We start from the raw sequence: 21,399 nt of genomic DNA on the forward strand, positions 1-21,399 counted from the left end.
CAAACCTTAGCTATGGTTTTATTTTTAAAATTCTAGCTTTTCTAAAATGGATTTCAATATCATTTTCTCATAGATGTTTTAGCTATGAAGATCAATCATTTTTCAAACAAATGTTTTAGTTTTCAACAAGTTTCATTAAACAATATCAATGTAAACATTCATAGGTTTTTCCACAGTAAATTTTCCAACTTCACAGTCATGAAGAATACAAAGTTTTTGAAATATTTTCTACAATGGTTTCTACAAACCCTACCTCAATCTGATGTTAACAAATATGTGATTCCTTTGTGTTTGCTAAATTCATGTCTCCCAAAGCCTTCGAAAAATTACCATCTTTCAATTTCAAAGTTGCTCCTCCAAACTTGTAAATGAAGAAATGAGCTTGAATCTGCTAATAAAGATTTTTACCTTCCTTATGGTTTGCTGATTTACTAACATGTAAAAGCCTCTAATTAAAATAACATTTTATTATTTTAATTATTTATTTATTTATGCTCTCTTAGTGCCTTTAATTAGAATAATATTTTATAATAATATTCCCACTTTGTATTTAATTAGCAAGATATTTTTAGAAAATAAATTTATTAGTTTAATTGATAATGATATTTAAAGCCCATTATTTAAATGCAACTTCTAAATTTCTTGTACTTAAATTAAATAATTATAATTATGTCAAATTTAGCCTTACAATTATATTTCTTTAATTTCTAAGATTAGACTTCTTCTTTTTTTTTTAAATAACTCTTTTGTTTAATTAATTTCTAATAAATTAAATATAATAATGTAATATATATCTCTTTTTAAAATTCTTGGTTGATTAAATTATTAAATAATTTCCTTGGCTGATCTAATTACACTTTAAGACCACAACATATAACACATACTCCAATAAGAAAACTCAACTAAAAGACAAAGTATGAAGTATGCTCAAGTTTAGGATTTGGACTTGAGAACTATCTCCCATCTTTTACCATTGAGATACTGTGATAGAGCACACTCATCCTAGCAATTTAGAGAAGTTGGTGTGTGTGTGTGTGTGTGTGTGTGTGCACATACACACACACACACACACACACACACAAATTAAACATGTTATGGTAGGGAGTGGTACATCGTCTAAATTTTGACTAGCATGTGACTATGACTCCCTCCCTCAACCACATCATATACGTCAAACATAAAGTAAAACATACATGTACACCATACACATGCAAGTATGAGGTAATTAGCTAGAAAAACCATATGCAAATCATCCATATAAAACATCATCATCAAATGAATAACCATGATCAATGATAACACATAAAAATATCTAAGTACGAAGTAGCTCATCAAATATATGATCAAAAAATCAAAATAGTATCAACCAACCAAGTAACCGAGTACCACTAAATTAAATCACATAAGCATGAAAACTACTCTAAAAGAATTCAGTAATATAGCATATTGGGGTAGGCATTACAACGCATGTGTGTCTTTGCGTGCTATAGTAAATTCTTAATTTAAAGGGTTCATTTATATAGGTATTGTTATGCATTAAAGGAAAAGGAATTGATATTAAAAGAAATGGAGAAAACCTATTTGAACTAGACATATAAAGAAAATGAACAACCTTATCTTAACTGCTTATACACAACAAAAAGAGAAGAATAAGAGATCAATAGTTTAGACTTCATATTAAAGGCTTTTTACTCCCAAAATTGAATAAGTGTCTAGGACACAAGAGCATTGACTTTATGTAAATATGTTATCAATGGATGTAGTTGCAACCAATCTTTAAGAATTCCTTAGTCAAATTATTTTGATCACTTCTCAATTCTCTTTTATTTTTCTAGTTTAGACATATTTCTTTGTATATCTAGTTGACTATTCAAACTTTCAACCATATTTTCTAATTTACTCATTATTCATTTGTCTCTTTCAGAATACCCTTGAGTGCATATGTTATTATACACATCATATATACATAAAAATTGGCAAAGACCTAAAATAACACAATTTTGATCAAATGATGTAAATTAAGGATAAAATCAAAGGAAAACAACAAACTTTCAAATCAATCATTACATCAAGTAATTAATCAATAAAATCACCTATCAAATAAAAAAGGAGCTAAATCACTTTAAAAAGAGGAAAAGCAATTCATAAAATCATAAAATGAAATAAAAAATGAAAAGGGAAAAGACAAAAGTTGAAAATAAATGGAATATTTAATAAATCAATAAAAGCCATTTACCTTCACAAAAGTGGAAATCCTCCTTTTTACATTTAAAAGAATTGGAAAATCCTTATTTATCCTCACAAACTAAGTCTGTTGGACTTTTCCTCTTGGTGCCTTATGAGATATTTATAGTTTTAGCATTACCCTCTAGTGAAAAGTGAAATCCTAATCTTTACCTCGACCCCTTCTAAAATCTTATAAATAGCAAGAAAATTCAAGAGCAAAAATACCCAAGTTTTAGGCATCTGCACTATAGGCACATTTAGAGTTATCATCATTTTTAGCATTGTTATTATAGAAAATTCATGTTATTTTGATATCATTTTAGCATTCATTTCAGGCATTAATATCATTTAAGTTTACATATACACATGTTTCTAGCATTCTAGTATCATTATCTTCACATAATCTGCATTTGCATATAGATCTAGCATATACTTTGATAGATTTTCATTCATGACATACTCCCGCTCTAGAACTGTCACTGAGATGTTGGTCTAAGAGTAATCTTAGTGTTGTACTTAGGGAAACATGGGATGTTTGTAGAGTTCTTATTTAACAGTGATTTCTTGGGTTTAGAATAGGTCATTGCTACTTTGATAGCAATCTACACTGAGGTCTCATGAATACATGATTCCACCATGTACAAATTGGTGCCCACCGTGGGGCTTCTTCTTAAAGCATCTCTGATCTTCAAATTTTCTTACTAATTTTCTATTTTTCTTCTAGATCTATATTTTTCTCTGGTTACTTGTGCATATCTCACTTATAACAGGTTCTACAACATTCGAGAAGATCCATAACAACAACAATAAACTTTTGAAGACTTTTTCAAGCTCACAAACATCGGATCTAAAACTCCTCTAACACTTTGATGCTTCTGAACACTTTTTTAGCGCTTTCGCATAGTCTTTTAATGCATTTAAAGTGTTATGTAATGCATTTGAAGTGTTTTGTAACAAATCTACTTTGTTTTACAATGCATTTGCTAGATTGTGTAGCGTATTTGCATGTTTAAATAGCATATTTTATAGTTTAAATAGTGCATTTACACATTTCTATAACACATGACATCTTATGTAGCATATCTAATCAAAGTTGTAAATCATCACATCTAACTTGCAGATCTGATTGTGGGTTGTTAACAGATCTCTTTGGGGTAACAGGAATTCACAAATCATGAAAACCTGGGAGAAGGGAATGAAGACACTCAAAAATGTGCCTAGCTTTTTCTAGCATTGAATCAGGTAGGCCTCAATCCTTTTCAATTATATTGTAGCATTTATATATTTATAACCTAGTTTAAGTAGAAAAATTTATTTCACTGATCTATCAAGAAGTAGGCCTATGCTCTCAACTCATCAAGTTGATCAAAATGCCAAACCTTCTATGAGGGTTAGTAGTGATCAAGTAGGGAATGAACAAACATGTAGAGTTAAGTAGGAGCCTCCTATTTTTTGTAGGTAAAGGCTTGTAATTGAACAATATTTTTCTATCATGTTTGGGGAGATCAAAGTAGTAGGGATAAGCTCTCACTCTTTTAGAGTGATCAAACTCCTAAACCTACTTCTGATTTCTACTTTTCATGCTTTTTACTAACTAGAGTGCTTAGTCATAGAAGGGCTACCTCTCGAGATTTTCCTTAGCAAGGCTGGTGAGAGGGATTGTCTTCCATCTTGCATTCCCAATTGAATGCAAGCCAAACATATTTGAAATATAGCCTTCCTCTAGTAGTCTCACAAGATATTCTGCCAAACCTCCTTAGCATTGGTGGGAAGCTCTCACTAGTACATTTGAGCTCATTTTTCGACCATTATTGATCAAAATTTTGATGCGGGTTGGTTGAAACAAAAAAAAAATCGTCAAAATTTTGACCAACATATTGGTTGGCTGAAATTTTGACCAACCTATTGGTCAAAAACCTTCCAGAGCCATGCTGCAAGTTCTACAAGGCAGTGGTCAAAATTTTGACCAATGATGATAGAAAGATCAATGAAGGGAGAAAACACCCACGCATTGGTCAAAATTTTGACCAATGAAGGTAGAAATTTTGACCAATGCCTGGGTGTAAAATTTTTTTAGGCATTCTATAAAATAGTTTACATGTCTTGCATATGATATGACATTTTGCATGCATCCTGCACTCTCTCATCTGGTTGATGATGGATTACGGAGAGTGATCTGAAACTATGATGCTAAAAAACACACACAATCAAATCGAAAACGAACTTGCATTACAAATGGATTGTGGAAATCTGATATTGTTAATTTTGCATGCATGTCTACCAGGACAATCACAACTTAAACATATGTTTAAGTTGTGATTGTCCTGGTAGACATGCATGCAAAATTAACAATATCAGATTTCCACAATCCATTTGTAATGCAAGTTCGCTTTGGATTTGATTGTGTGTGTTTTTTAGCATCATGGTTTCAGATCACTCTATGTAATCCATCATCAATTGGATGAGAGAGTGCAGGATGCATGCAAAATGTCAAATCATATGCAAGGCATGTGAACTATTTTATAGAATGCCTAAAAATCACTGACAATAACTAATCAAATTGTCTTAAACACTGATAGTAACTAATATGCTTCTTCATTAATATGCCCAATACAATAAGCAAACTCGAAAACTATGCACAGCAAGTTGTATGCTAAAAGGAAATCATTTAGGAGATATAGAATATGGGGAGAGTGGGAAAATTCCTATCTAACACTTGCTCTAGAGTACGAAGCTGCATAGATTGAAGTATTTGGGCAAATGTTTTTTCAGAACCACATTTATAGAGGCTAGAAATTAATTCATTAGAGTCCCTCATTTAGCATGGATTTGGCTAAGGTTGATTTGGTGTATCCAGAGGGACACATATCAAGAAGTGTTGTGGGTGGAGATTACATAATGACAAAATCTGGAACAAGGTTGGTTCATACTACTCTAGGCCATAGCCAAGAAGATTTTTTGACTAGCATGAAATATAAGCTTCCATTGTTGTCTCCTATAGATGATAATGGCAAGTTTATTGAAGAAACTAAGCAATTTTCTAGTTTGGATGTCTTGGGTGATGGAAATGTGGCAATTGTCAAGAGCTTAGATGAACACTTCACTAACAATATCATCCACAAAACCCTTGTCTTTGCATGGCCATCTTGGATTTACCCAATGATAAATTGTGCTTCTCATTTGGGAGGTCTTAATTTCAAGTCTACTTGAGCTTAATACATAATCTCAACAAATCTCAACAAGCAATAATAACATCTTACTCAAAGAGCCCTCTTATGTTCTTGTATTGAATGAACTGGACCCTGTGTGCTTGTATTTAAGTTGTTTTCACTATCAGGAACCATGAAGAGAAATGTAGATGTGGATGCAAGTCAGTTTCTTAGGATGAAAATTGTATACTCTAGTGCATGGCATAAGATGCATTTATTCTAAAAAGAAAAGGAAAACACACCTTATGATATGATCAAACTTCTGAATCCCATTCACCCCTTCAAGTGCAAAGATTAGCATGTTCAAAGGAAAACAATCCTTATATACATTCACCAAACAAACATACAAGCAGGAAATACAGCAAAGACATTATAGAAAACTTGAATTATTGATCTATTTCACAAAATCAATGCATCATTTGAAGTAAATAGGACATGGAACAATTAAACCAAGCATCCAAAGCTACCTGTGTACCTCCCCATCTCTTGTCATAGCAAGACAGTGACTGTCTCCACATGCTATTTGCTTGATCTTGAGTCCATATTATAACTTTATTGAATGTGGAATAAATAAATCAATGGAGTTTCCATGTCCAAGTCTTCCAAAATCTCCCTTGAAGACAAGGTACAAAATCAAAATATTTATCAAATAATGTTACAATTAATTCATAGGTCAAATTCAATCTGGCTAAAGGCACTCATGACTTTATTTAAATTCATTTGTCATATTCTACTAATTACATTTTTAGTCAAAAGCCTTACCAACCCTAGCTATAAACAACTAAATTTTCAATGGGTGAATTTTACCAAATAATGATACAATTAATTCATATATCATGTGTTCAGCATGGCTAAAGACACTCGTGACTTGATTCAAATGTATTTATCATATTCTAGCAGCTATATTTCTGGTCTAAAGCCTTACCAACCCCAACTATAAACCACCAGCCTGGTATCTGAATATGTTGTTGTATGATCAACACCGTAAATTACAGATGTTATTTCAAAACCATCAAGATCACTTATTATTTTTGGCTTATGGAAATCCTCTACATCCCCATGGCATAATTTTCCATCTTCTCCATGACCCCAAGAGCATACAACATTTCCAACTGCATCTCCATAAAACAAAATAGCACAGTAAGAGCAGCATTCATGAAAATCTAACATAAGAAAGACATTGAATCTAATAAAAGTACAAGGTTCATTAGGGAAGCTCTCGACAATTTACACAAAATGTGGTACAAAAGAAAAAGTAACCATTACTGAATATCCCATAGCTCTGAAGATTATATATCCTACATAATATATTAGGGAGCATTTCAACTGGGGCACCATTAAAAGTAAATAATCAAGTGAAGAATCATTAGGACAAAAAACTTAGAATATTGGTGTCCTACTAAATGAATGAGATGGCCAGAACTAAATTTCTAGTGTACAATCTCTTCAAAAATACAATGCCCTCTAGAAACAATTGAGGCAACCAAATTGAATGAATTTCCATACTAATCAAGACAAGCCTTTTTAAATGATAAATGTTGTTACAACCAATACAAAATTAAAAATTCAATTCACTAGCAGAGTTAATCATCATTTTAAGTGTTCAATATCAAAGCATTCAAATTTGCATCCATCTAGATTCTACAATAATAGTTCAACATTTCTAATTGTTAACAATTGTTTTCTTATCCCAAGCATCAAAGTAGCATGATTCAAAACTATTTTTATTGCAAGCCTCAAAAGAACAATCATTCATCAAAAAAGTAGAAAAAATATCTAAAGAATCACATAAAGTGTACACCAAAAGGATATACAAGGTTTCACATATGTTGAAAAGAACTAAATATGACATAATTTCTCTTAAACAAGTAACTTGTATAGTAAATTGAAAGAAGCTTTAAGAAAACACCCAACCAAACCGTTAAAATTATTTTCCAATGCAGTTTCTTTGGCAAACATTAAACATTATTTCATGAGATCAATAAAAAAATGTCAAATGCATTTGAGGTACAAAACATGATCAACAAACCAAAGGATTGACAAGGATATGTTGATGTAATAATTTACACTAACCTCTTTTCTTTATGCTTACCCAAATAAGTTTTATAATGGGTAGCTAAAATACATATGTGCTTCCTTAATTGAAAGCTTCATGTATCACCACAGCTACTTCAAGTGCGCCACTCATCTTTATTGTCAATTTAGCACTTTCCCTACATCGTTACACCTCTTATTTTCATTAACTCATCTCCTCTTTGGCACCAATCATAATGACAAATTTGTGGAAGAGGCTATATAATTGTGCATTCTTAATACTTATTGACAATTAGCAATGAGAGAACCAACTTCTGAGTTTGTATATATAAATAGAAAATCAATAAATAGCTTGATTACCAAAACCCTAGATAAAGCAAGCATCTTTCACATCGCTTGTTTTCTCATTCACTTTAATTTGCAATTTCATGACATCTCCATAGGTGGGATTACCCACCAAGCCTGTGCCTACATTTGGATTGTTTTTTGTTGAAAGAGATCATGTTTCGTGGACTATTATAAAGATTGACCACTCTCTTGTGGTATGCTCAAACACCAACAGCCAAAGGTCCTTCACTCAATGCCCCTTCAGCATTGCTTCCACGGAGAACCCTCCCCACATTTCCAAAAACACTGCTCAACATGATTAAACAATGTGCAATATTGAGTCCATACAATCACCTTGCTTGTACCAATCTAAGCACTATTCATATTCTTAGCATCTTAGTCAAGCCAAAATAGTGCTAATCAACCACCTAAATAGAAAATTCACAATATAGTTCTACTTTACCTCTAAATTACTACATCATAACAATGAAAATAGAACAGCCAAAGCATCAGGAATGATTTTTAATTTTTTTAATCAGTAAAGATTTACTCCAATTTGAACAACCATATGTTAAGATTCTACATTTTATATCACTTGCCTGAGTCTGACAAGGCTGGGCATGTAATACTAGAATAAACTTTAGTAATTATAATCTCCATTAGCTCTTCATTGTACAACTAAAGATAGCATAGGAGAAACTGAAGATTCTTGGCAATGGACCATGATTTTGGAGCAATTGTGGGAAATCCATCCAACCATGGTTCCAAAATTTTGACCCCTACTTTATGTTCTCCCTTTTAACTCGTAAAAAAAAACTACCCAACATGCTGCTCTGCTTATAAGAAAAATCAGCTTGAAAATTATAAGAAACGGGCCTAGAAGATTCATGCCTATATATACACCATGTTTTGTGCAATCATTTGTCTTAACATGGCCTTCTAGAAAGACCACACTATGATTAAATAAGAGATAAGGACCCTATTTTTACACCATGATGTTCTACTAGTGTTGACCAATTTTTAGGGTCTCTATTGTTTCTAGTTTCGTAAGTGTTCCTCTATTCTTGGAGAACTCAAATTACATTTTTAATGGGTTTTGTCAATGGTTTCCATGTTTCCTTGTTGAACTATCATGTACATGCAAAGTGTTATCCAGTACTATTGCTACAAATCTAGGAACTATTGCCGATGATGAGAAAATCACATTCAAAATGTTGTTGAACTACAAGATAATCCAGTTAGAAAAACAATTTAGTTCCAAATGTCATACTTCAACACAATGTCACCAAAATAAATGTGATATCAACTTTCTCTAGCTCCTTGAAAAGAGGAATAGAAATCCTACCAAAATAGATGTATTAATTAGAAAGTATGGCTTACAAAATTTCACATGAATGGCTCCAAACCTATCTTTCCAACCTTCTCCTTAAGCTTTTTAGAGCCTTTTGCAAGACGTGCAAGCTCTTTTTCTTCATTTGTGATGACTTGGTCAAGTTCTTCAGCCTGTCTAGTTCACTATTTGATGCTTGTGTTGCAAACTTCAAAGAATCAAGTTGCTTCTCGATGTCAACATGTTGACCATTGAGTCCTTCTATCTATAATCAGAACAATGGTAAGATAAGGTAAACCATTTCCATGGCTAAAAAAGTGGCAATGGTTTCTACAAACAACAAATTGGAAATATTGTTGTTCAGTTTCTAGACCTCCAAGCGTGTCTTGGCTAATTCTAGTTCCAAATGTGACATGGCCTTCTTTGCTCCTTGATACTACTTAACAGTAGTACTTATCCTTTTTTGTATGTTTCTAAGCTATTCAACTATGTTTTCCATTTCCTTTTCAACACTTGCAATAGCTTCCCCAGAAACACTAGGAGCTTTTATGGATGTTCCCACTCTACCAGCCAGTGGTTTTCCACTGCCACCACTCATTGTACCAGACTTCTCAAAAACTACACCATCCAATGTGACCATATGTCTAAACTCTTTGTTTGAACCATAGGCAATTCGAGTGGCCTAACAAAACACAATAAATACAATTAAAAGGATTAAACAAATAAGTTTATGGAAATATACAAAATATTTAAGAAAGAGGTGCTGAAAATTGCATTTATTACTGTCATTAGTAGATATATGAAATTAGAATATGCATAATTTGGTAGTGGCATCCAAATGTGTGGACCTTGAAAAACTTTTTCTATAATAAATTTAAAACTAACCTCAATTTTATAACTAGTTGATCTTTTCTTACAAATCCAACCAATAAAATGAATGCTAACATAGAATAAGGGGCAAAGAAGGAAACAATTAAAAAAAGAGTAAAGAATGCAATCTACCTGGTCTAGATCTTTTGCTACAACAATGTTTCCTAGTGCAACGTAAAATGCCAATTTAAAGTGCTCATCCTAAATAGTTACTAAGTCAAATAAGCGTGGCACACCTTCTGGTGTTCTAACTTTCTCCTTTATTCTTTGAAGATGGTTCTCTTGCTTCTCCTGAATAACACAACAAAACAAAATGATAAGTTATTATACTTTCTTTAGTTTTTCTTTGAGTTTGAGGGACAATAGGGATGGAACAAAAGATCTCAAGGAAAGCCAGGAGCATTATTAAGCAAATAGATCTGTGGCCTACTGCTAAAGAGGAAATGCACCATCGGACCAAAGAGAGTGGATTCCATGTGGAATCATCCAAGGAGAACTAGGTGGATTCCCTAAAGCATCTAAGTGCATTCAAGAAATGTGCAACAAAGATGCCTCTTTAGGATAGATGGAGGAGGAGCTGTGTCACTTGCGTACCTTGGCACAACATAAAATGCACCACTAGACTGCCAATTCAAAGCACAACAATCAATACACTTTGTAGCATATGGATAATTAACAAAGTAGTCAGCAACTACAAAACCAATTAAATATGAAGACTAGAATTTGGAATTTTACAAGCTAACCTCAACGAGTGAGACAAAAGCAGCAGCCATCATTGCAAATGTTTGTCCTGCAAATGCTTGTCTATGCACTAGATATCTCTCCCATGGAAAGTATTTCAAGAGCCTCTTTATATTGTGACTTTTCAATTAAATGTCGACATTTTTCATGAAGCATCAGTCCCGTCATAACAGCCCTGTTCAAGGAAAAGCATCCTTTAATTCAATATGGTTCACAAGAAAAGACTTATACAAGTTTATACAATTAGGATGAAAAACATTAGTAAGGGACATTGATTGTGTGCACAACAAATATATTTTTCACAGAAATGGCAGTGAAACTGACATTTGTATTTGTGCCAAGTACAATTAATTATGTTATTTATCACCACATGGGTACCATATGCAAAAGAAACATTAAAAGCCATCATAAAATAATACCTTTAATCAGTCTCTGAAATAGATGACATCTTTTCCCCATGTTGATTCTCGAGTTCAATACTGAATTGATCAACTGGGAATGAATCATTAGTGGTCTCTTGGTCATTGCATCTACTACAGCTCTGTACAACACATAAGAAATATACATTTTTCAAGCAAACTAATGACAAAACTTGAATCCTAAATAAACTTGTACAAGCTAGCACTTACAAATCTATGACAAACAATATTTGAATCCCACTTGTAGGAGACATCTTGATTTGAAATATACAACTTTATCTTTCCACATAGTATTCACTTGGTCCTAAATGCAGCAGATAAGCTATGCAAGTTTTTGCACTTGGGAAAGTATTGTTATGCATTTGATATTAAGGGAAATACAGCACAGCATGATAGGTATCAATATAATCATTTCTTCCAAGGGTCCCTTAGAGAAAGATCTTCTTTTACTAGATGAACACTTTTAGTCAAAATATCACTAAATCACCCTAATTGGGGTTGGTATACACCAATCTAATATAGTAATTTCTCTCTTTTGTCCAAGGCAGAGTTCATAGAATGATCACGAATATTGTGCTGATTTTAAAGACACACACATTTACAATATCACTTTTCTCATTTGATGGACAGGCTACTTCATGATGGAAGATCGTTAAGAAAAATAGTACATAAATGGGAGAAAGTAGGGGAATTTGATAATGGAATTTGGAATTTCTCCAGCATTGAGGATTATGGTTGGAGATGTGTATTCCACAACATAACAAACAAGGATATAAAACTATCTAGGTTGTTACAAAGAGTTTAAAGACCCCACGTGATTTTGCAAGATGTAGAGGCAAATCTTATCAATGCAAATATAGCATTAAGCATTAACATAAATTGCATGTGGTAAAATTAGCAACCAATGTGAAATCACCATCAAAACTTTTTAAGCTTTTGAAGATAAATTTTGAGCCTTGGTCTGGATACTATTTAAAATCTCTCCAAGTGGTTGACAGTAAAATCTCTTGAGCTACCCCTATTTTCCCAATTCCTCTTGAAACTTGCCACTTGATGTTTTCCTCTTAATAGTGATATTTTTGGGAACATTACAACAACTTCCAAACAAAGGAAATACAATAAATTAATAATTTTTGAGCCATGTGTCACAGAAAGAATTCACATGTATAAAAAAGATGATGTTGGAGGATGGGAACCAAGTCAATAGGCATCTCAATAAAGATATCTTCTCTTTGGAGTAAATTCACTGCCCAGGCCTCTATCAAATATTTTTAAGTTGGATAACTTCAACCATTACCATTTTTCGTACAGTTATAGATACAATGGCTGTTATGGAAAAAAATTAGTATTCTAATAGTAGCAAAAGCAATAACCAATTTAAACTCTTTGTAACAATAATGAATACGTACGTACAAATCTTTAAATAAGCCCAATTTTAGTGAATAAACCTGAAGTGGCATATTTAAACTCGAAAAATCAATTAGAATTGCAAATTTCACAATCGTACAAAATTGGATACACTAAAAACATCATAAAAATAAGTTATGATAAAGTGAAATTAGACTCATTATAAGCCCTAAATAAAGATAGCACTAAATTTCAAAATACATTTATGTATCAATCATACCACTCTAACTAATCCTCACAACTATAGTGAAAAATGCCTATGAATTCGTAGCAATTTTTAGATTCACAATATAGTACCAACTATCATAAAAATAATGCAATAACTATAATTTCCATAAATATACTAGGAACTATTAAGCAATTAGATAGCAATCTGAAGTCAACCATTAGCTTGACTGAAGGACTCTACATGAGCACAATCCAGGTAGCTTAAGAAAATTAAGAACAAATTTCCTATTCATCAAGAGAATCAACTAATCTCTTCAGAGGTGAATCAACCAAAAATAATTACTAGGAGTCAGAATGTTTTCCTACATTTACTTTTTTTTGGATATTGGGAAAGGGGAGGGCAATAAGAAAATGTCCCACAATACAATCAAAGATGAACATATCCCTAGCTTGGAAGAGAACACTAACAGCTACAGAGCTAAGTTATAAGGACATGGATATAGACACTTTTACACCAATATATATTTATGTTTGTTTCTCTACAATATTATAAAGTGTTCACCAGTTGCAATTCCATGGGGTCTAGCTACCTCTCCTGGCCATCCAGAACCTTACACCTTGGCCTCCCTTTTTAGAAAGCATCACCTTTTCTTTTAAAAAAGGCCATGCCCTATTATCTTTCACATCAAACACAAAATAGAAAAATGGCAGGAAAATGAAAAATTAGGAACACACTGAAGCAATGTTGCTTGACATAAACTATCACTTAGACTTTTAAGCCTTTTTCTATTTTCAGTGTAGGCTAAATGTAAAACCTTTATGATAGAAGGTCAATATTGTTAGATCAAGATAGCTTAGATTGTTCTTCATATAACATTAGGATTTTGTTGCTTTTTGAAAAAATTTAGGCTCAGTCCTTTTTCTTGTCCTTTAGCAAACAAGAAAAAATGTCATTCACCCACATCCAAATACATGACTTGTCATGAAAGGTAGTTATTTTTTCCTTTTAACTACTAGACCAATGATTAAATGCAAGGTAGATACACACTATTGTATCCACAATGCATACAAATACAGCAAAATAAATATTAGCATACCTAGATTTGTATTGATTTCATAGAGACAAATAATAGGGTAACTGAATCATCTAGTAATTTAGCAAAAGAAAAATACCAACCTTTTAATTTCACAAAGGGTAAAATTATCCGATCTAATACTATTTTCTCTTATATGACATCATTTTTTTTTCCATCATTTCTCTTTTCTACCATCCACAAAAAAATCTAATAACAAAAACTCAAACATGACTATTCAAACCAATTAACAACAAAGTAATTATTGTAATAACAAGCCAAACTTTAACTGATACTTGGTTTATGATAAACCACTAAAACTAAAAACAATAACCATGTGCAATTATTGCTTCATATCGAAACAAAATCACAAGTTGCAAAATAGAGATAGTTCTGCACACTAAAGGCATAATTATCATCAAAGCAAAACTTCCAAACTTAAGAACAATAATCTCAAAAATGAATTTTCAAATTAAAATCAGTGATAAGGGCACCATCACAATGAAAATCCAATCCTCAATTGGGAAGTGGTTTTATAATAAATAATTGGAAATATAAAAACCTTATTGTTTTCAATAATTGTCTTATATCAGGCCAAAACCACAAAATATTGAAAAGCAGAATTATCTGAACTCTAAACTTTGAAGGTGTATTTATAATTGAAGTAATATGTTAAAACTTAAGACACATAAATCATAGATAAGCAGGAAATATTTTCCACATCAAGTCAAATTCTAATATTGCTACCAAGATTCAACAATGTAGTTTTTGAGTCAAACTCATTTAACCATGATTCATGCATAGTAGTTCACACAAACTCATTTCTCATGAGAATGAATGGAACACTTAGCACTCATTGCATCTAGGTAGTGCTCACAAAGGTGAAGCACCATGACTTCCTCAAAGGCTCACCCATTCCAGTACTACTCTAGCTCAAGCAAGCTTAACTATGGATTTTCCTCCATGGTTTAAACCACTCTACTTGCAATCCCATTTGCAAAACCTACAAAAATTATTGTTCCTTATGAACCATTCATTAGAAAGCCCCTTGAGCTCATCAATAAATAAGCCTAAGATATTTTCCATAGCAAGTCAAATTGTGATATTGTTGTCAGGATTCAACTGTACATTTTTTGAGTCAAACTCATTGACCCATGAATATATAATATATGACCCAAGAAAGAGAGTGAAAATTTAAATGTAATGGATTATACATCCTTTCCTCCTACTACCAGATGACTAAAGGTGCTTGTGTGCTAATTGTACCCCCTTTCCTTGTAGTTATTTGCAAATATATGAGGAAAAATGAAATTTTTGAAATGAAAACTCATAGTAATACAATCAAATTTCTAAATGAAATGTAACCATAAATACTAGGAGAAGCCTTCAATTACTTAACACAAATATATAATTGGATTGTCATTGAATTAAATCCTGCATTGGTCAAAACTAAATAAAAAGGATAACATATAGAGCATCACATGTCCCAAAATGCTTTGTCACTAGGACAAGTTGCTAGACAGTGAAAATCTCAACATGGGAGGATTATACCCTTCACTACTCCCCTAATAACAAAATGTCAAAAAGTATTTAAATGACTATGTGCCATGTAGGTCCCTTTGTCCTCAATTACAACATACATGAGGAAGATATGTCTTAGTTCAATGACTAGTTGTGGAGGTTGCATTAAGATGCTTTAAAAATAGACAAGTAAAATAACCTCAACAAATGTGAAAGTCCAGAATCAATGAATGCATGGGCTTATTCCAAACAATATACTTGACAACTTAGACACATAAGAGATCAGAAGCATAGTCATTCACTTTAAAGAAGTCTTGAATGCCCCTCCATTTGACCTGACTAAAGTCCAAATCAAATATAGATTAATGTGATTCCTATGAAAAATTCAAGCTACAAGTACAAGTTGCCTACCTTAGAGACAACATCATCAATGTTTGCAAGATGACTGTCGCAGGACTTGTAGACATAAATCCACCCCTTTAGCTGTACCAAAAACAACCTCCCCATGTTACTGACCAGCAGTAATATCAGCCCTTAATATTAGACTCAAATCTTCTCACTAGCAAGATTTCAAGTATTGCATGTCCCCACTTAATCTGCCACAACAGAAATCAAATTCCAATTAAATTAGATAAATTTATTGATCAAATAAGATACCGTTGCAATTACATACATCCTGCCCACGGTTCAAAACACAATAAAACTAAGAACATCGGTTCAAGGGCTCATTAAGTGGTAATAAACACCCTAATTCATCTGCCACTCAGAAGAGATTCCCACTACTATTTCAAGATTAGAAAGAGGTCTTCAAAGAAATTTAATAGCACAAAAGTGATTTCAAAAACATTCTAATGAAGACCAAAATTCTACCAAAAGCAATGATAAAATAAGTGATAAAATTCTACCATTTATGGAAATATCATTGGAAATGTTATAACCAAAGAAAGCCTTACATGAAAGAAGCTTATCAAGAAATCCAAGAGAGCCAAGAATTGTTCAAGGTATTAAATGTTGGTGGAAAAGGTGGAAGTTTTCTAAATCAGCTTCAGAATTCCAATTGGTCATTTAAGATTGCAGCAGTGACCTTAATCGATATTGTGGTGAGGCTACTGACAAAGTTTGAGTGGGATTTGAAGATGGATGTTGGTGCGAAGGATATGATCAAAGCTTATAAATAAATAAAAGATTTGTTATAATTTGTGGACTTCTCTAAGACCATAGCCATTCAACCGATGGATATGTTTGGTTCATGTAACTTTGAACCTTTTGAGATCAGTTTGGAAGATGACAAGCACATGAGATGGTTAGAAAAGAAAATTGAGTAACATGGAGGAGGAGATGCTCAATGGACTACAATGAGTCAACACCTTTTTTATTTCCTTAAGGAAGAGAATGAAAAATTAGAAAAGGAGATGAAAAACTCAGTGTCAAATTGGAGATAATGTTTCCTATATGACACTTTCAAGATTCGTTCCCACATTCAGTTGGCCATTCATCTTGATTCCAAAAATGTGAAAATGTCCAGATGAATGGTTGCACGAATGGGAGTAGAAATGGGAGCTTGTGAATGAATCGCAAAAGCCTCCAAATGAGTCGTAGGAGCCTGCGAATGAATCATAGGAGCTTATGAATGAATCGCAGGAGCCTATGATTGAATCACTAACCAGTGTAGATGGATATGTGGTTGACTATCTTGTAGTGTGTCTTGGGTATGTGGTTAGATGCCTTGGAGTCCTATTTCTAATTTTCATGATCGTAATTGCAATAACGATACTATGCTTACTATTATTTTTCCCAATTGCAATAACAACTATGTTCCTCTAGAGAGATGAAAAAGAAAAGTATGGATACTATAAGAAACATGCACTAAAAAAGAGATGACATTTTGTCTACATCCTTGGCTTAGATTCTTACATCTCTGAATTGGAAAATGATAATAATTCTAAGGATGGTAATGTAATCACTCACTTGGGAAATGAGATGATCAGCTGCTTCAGAGAGCTTATTCAGGGTTGTGTACACCAGTTACCAAATTTGCTGATAAAACACTCCAACAAGTGGGCTTGAGAATTCTAGGAAGACAAGATAAGCAAGGCTCTAGAGATAGCAAAAAAGCTCATGGCACTGATGGAGATGATAGTAACAGGGGCTATCAATGTCAACCAAGTGACTAAAAGAAGAGAAAATTAAAGAGTACAGAATGAAATTTGAATCGACTTGACGAATTTAAAGTAAAAGGTCATGTCATCTGCCTCATTTTCAACTTATCTATCACGTGCTCTAAATTCAACATCAGACCTTGTAAATCATTATGTATAAGTCATTTGCTAAATGAATATTTTTTATTTTGGGTTTTTTCTTGTTTGGTTTGGATTGATAAGACGATGAAGTTAAGAAGTTTTGTATTGATTTTAAAAGTAAAAATTAAAGATATGCATGAGTTTTGCAGACTATCTCAATAGAGAATGATCAATTAGCCAATAAATAATCAACATGTCCTAAACACTAACTACCCATCCACACAAAATTAGAAATATATACAGAATAGCCCTAAGAATCACTTGCCTTTTGGTTTTATAATAGCCTTGTTTTTTCTATTCAAATTGTAGAGTTTATCATCAAGGCCTAAAAACAATAAAATGAAAAAATCATTTTGCGCTATCTACTATCGAATCCCAAATTTTGCAGTACAATGTAATGTTTTCATATCCTTGTTTAACTACACTTCAAAACATTCAAAGTGACTAATGAAAATCCATGATTAAACCTTTAAACAGAGTATTTACTAATTCTAATGAGAAAAAGAAAGAGATTAGGGTTACTATGGTCCCTAATGCATTGATCAAGGACTGGATTCATCACACCCCAGTGGCTGGCAAAATCCCATCTTCGCTAGTGGTAGTGTTCTTGCATCCTCTATCTCCAACTCTAACCACAATAATTTCAGTTAGAAATCCATTCTCCACATAACTCATAGGCCTCTCAAGGAACCTCAAACTCCTTTGGATGATAGATTTCTTGATATCCATAACCTCATGATTCCATATCGTCAAGATGGGAAATTGATCATAAATGCTCTACACAAAAATCACTACTTTGAAATCTAAAATCCACATATCCATCTGCAAGTGTGAGAAAACAAACTCATTTCCATTCTTCATCATTTGAACATTAATGGCCTTCATTCACATGCTAAGAGCCCCAAAATGTAGTCAATCACATTCACCAATTCTTGTGCTTGTGCAGCTCCCGCATGCACTCTGTGTTCAACATAACAAGCCAAAACCCTTTTTCATTATAACATGTTAAGCTCATGTTAGTCAAAATTTCAACCAACATGGGAAACATGGGCATGTTAAGCTCATGTTGGTCAAAATTTTGACCAAAACAGGCATGGATTTTTTAAAAAAAAGATATTTTTCCTTTCCATATTCTAACCAATCTAAAACATTTTAATAGATGGTCAAAAAATTTGGTTTAAAAATGGGGTCAAATGTACTAGTGTCTCTATTAAAAGAGAGGTAAATTTGAAAAATATTGGTCAAACACTAAAATCCTGTAGTCACTAGCTTTAGCCAGCCATTGTTAGGAAGCCATTTCTTTCATTTTCTAGGTGCATGCCGATTTATTTCATTGTCATTTCTACTATAGTTGTGTTTGGACATGTTTTTTGTAATACACATTAATAAACTTTAGATCATAGTCCTTCTAGAAAATGTAACTGAAAATTGATGCAAACTGAATACAAACATTGTTATTTCCCCTGAAATAACACATTCAATACTTGACACAATGCATTTGACCTTTTTGTAACACATTTGCATCCTATAATATCACATTTGACTAAAACAAAAGTGCATTTGAAGACTTAAATAACACATATATCCTACAGAACAATGCCTGACACACTATAAAATAGTGCATAGAAGCATTAAAATAGCACATTTAAAGCTTTCTGTTGGGCATTTGAGGAAAACACTAAAATAGAGGCTATCTGCACCCACAATATTCATAAATGAACAATAGAGTTGGATACCCTTTTTCTTTGTCAACATTTTGTGAAATTGAGAAATTCTACAATTGACCACCACCTTTGATGCAAGCCATGTTCCAATCGAATATTAGATCTTTTATCCAATAGTTATCATTGCTCCAACTTCACTTATCAAGTTAGAAACAAATGGACACACACATTCATTCCCTACCTAACTTTGCAAAAATGAGTTTCTCATCAACATTACCAAATACTTTCTTGTTGAAATATATCTTGTTATTTCCATGAACTTTGGTCTAAATGCAATCCTTATATTGCTGAAATGTAGAAAAGTTGAAGGAGTCTCATCCACATCTCATGTCACTATGTAAAACCAGTGTAGCTACAAAATAGAAAGATTCTAAAATATCACCAATATGGGTAAGTTCTTGGATAGCAAAAACAACAAGGATCAAATCTATGAACATTATTGAGCTTGTTACACCAATTGACTGCTCATCAAATACCACCAACGAATCACTCCTATATAAATAGAATTAAAAACCCTTTAGCAAAATGGGTTCATCTAATGTATGGGATGAAATAAGTCTTAAAACTAAAATTGAGGATTTTCAATAAAATCTTGAGCTTGTCGATATAATGGACAAAATACTTAAACACCATAAAGAATGATACCTAGTATCAATGGCACAACAAGGTGCCAAATTAAAATCTGACTTCAACATAATAAACCTTAAGTATGATGAAGAAGAATCGCCCTTTGAAGTTGTCACACAAAAACTCCAAGATTTACAACTAAAAATGGAAAGAATGAAAATAGAGAAGATCCAACCTGCTAAATTCAACCTTGAGAAGGTATGTCCCCTCCCTTTCGACAAAAGTGCTACCTTCACACCCTTTCCACAGAACATACAAATACCAAAATATGATAAGTATTTTGGCACATCTAATCACCATGATCATCTTAGATAGATATATACTTTAAGTATGGAATTTGTCCATCACACGACCTACCTGATGCAATTATTTCCTAGAAGCCTAAGAAGACAAGCCATGGAGTGGTTCTCCAAGTTACCCTCCAAAATTAAGTCATTTGATCAATTGGCCTTAGTTTTTATTACACAATATTCATATAATATTGAAAGAGAAGTTACTATAATCAATTTTTGTATCACAAAGAAACTCCACAGAAAGTCCTTTAAAGTTTTCCTACAAAGGTGGAGACATAATTTTGCTAAATACCATCGAGACATCTCATACAAGGAGAAAACAAACATATTCATCAATATTATCTCAAAATCTATGAACTACTAGCTCCAACTTCAAGGTGCCAAAGACATCAAGGCTACTTTAGAAAATGTTGCTAAAGTAGAAGAAACCCTAATAAATAATGACATTATTAAGCTATCAAAAGATGGCAAAGGTTTCTCGAATAACTCCTCACAAACACACAACTCATTTGATCGATCAGTTGATAAAAAAATGTTGTGGTGGAGAAATAACAACAAAAACATAGTCAATGATGGGGTAGTCAATACAAATCATGTTAAATCACAACCTTGCCCTTATGCAAACTAGCAATATCTGACCATCAACATTAACAATATAAATACTGGACAAAACCTACCCAAACAAGACAATGTTCATCTATTCTACTAATGGAACACAGCTACTCCTTCAACTTCCAATCAGAAAGTAGCCTAAAATCAAGCTTCTCCCCCAAGAGGATACCAATCTTCTAACATACCCATCGAGTACACACCCATTGGTGTGTCTTACAAAATCGTGTTGCAAACACTTTTAGCAAATGAACTTATTACCCTACTAGGAGCCAAGCCCTATGAACCACATATTAAACCTAAGTGGTGGAGTAACAAGCACTTTTGTGCCTACCACCAAAATAGGGGGCATTTAACCAACAACTATCATGCCCTTAAAAGGGCCATACAAAAATTGATTAATAATGGAACTATCAAAGTAAATAATCTTTGTAACAATGAAGACCACACAGCCTTCAAAAACCATTTCATGAGCCATGAGAAGGGTGAATCCTCCAGAGCCAACCAAAACACATCTCCCA

The sequence above is a fragment of the Cupressus sempervirens genome, chromosome 1 (assembly GCF_028749045.1).
Source record: "Cupressus sempervirens isolate cs-2001-9-10 chromosome 1, ASM2874904v1, whole genome shotgun sequence".
Taxonomy (NCBI): domain Eukaryota; kingdom Viridiplantae; phylum Streptophyta; class Pinopsida; order Cupressales; family Cupressaceae; genus Cupressus; species Cupressus sempervirens.